Genomic DNA, 767 nt, shown 5'->3' with positions numbered 1-767 from the left:
TGTCTGTTCCAACGGAATTGACCGGGGCGGACTCTCGTTATTGGTGGGTGGACAGGGAAGTACTTGGGATGCCTAGTACATTCCCTTATGGGAGCTCTCTTAGCCTGTCTGTGGGCAAAGAGTCGTTCCATGGTTTCGAGGCCGTTGCTCCTCGGACGGTGGAGAGGGTCTGCTATGACTTTGTCGAGGAGAGGAAAGATAAGTATACCTTCTTCATGTATGAGGCGTATGTCCGGCGCTATGAGGCGTATGTCCGGCGTCTGGGGCTTCGTCTCCCACTAGAGGAGTGGGATATTCAAGTTTTGGCGCACTTGCAGCTCGCACCGAGCCAACTGACCCCAAACTCGTGGGGGTTTATTAGGGCGTTCGAGATCATGTGTCGAGCGGCGGGCTTCCCTTGCACTCTGAAGCTGTTTTTCTGGATGTTTCGGGTCGGACATCGCACCAACTCTGATGAAGAGAAGGAGGGGCATCATGGCTGGACGAGTCTGATTTCTCGGCCAAAACGAGGGTTGCTGACGCCGTTTTCTTCAAACGAGAAGAAATGGAAGGGTGGGTACTTCAAGGTTAGTGTTCGGCGGGCGTGGAACGATTGGTGTCTCAGCAAGTCGGGCGAGCCGAGGTTTCCTTTTTCTTGGAATGGGGAAATTCATCAGCGCCCTGCCAAAGGCTTTTTGGTGGAGGTTGGAGACTTAAATCCGGAGGAGGCAAAGGCTGCTGAACTCATATCCTTCTGGATTGATGAGGGGGGAATCCTTCCTTGCTCG

Source organism: Lupinus angustifolius, chromosome LG01, assembly GCF_001865875.1.
Source record: "Lupinus angustifolius cultivar Tanjil chromosome LG01, LupAngTanjil_v1.0, whole genome shotgun sequence".
Lineage (NCBI taxonomy): Eukaryota > Viridiplantae > Streptophyta > Magnoliopsida > Fabales > Fabaceae > Lupinus > Lupinus angustifolius.
The sequence above is the reverse complement of the archived record's forward strand: the minus strand, read 5'-3'. Positions refer to the sequence as shown.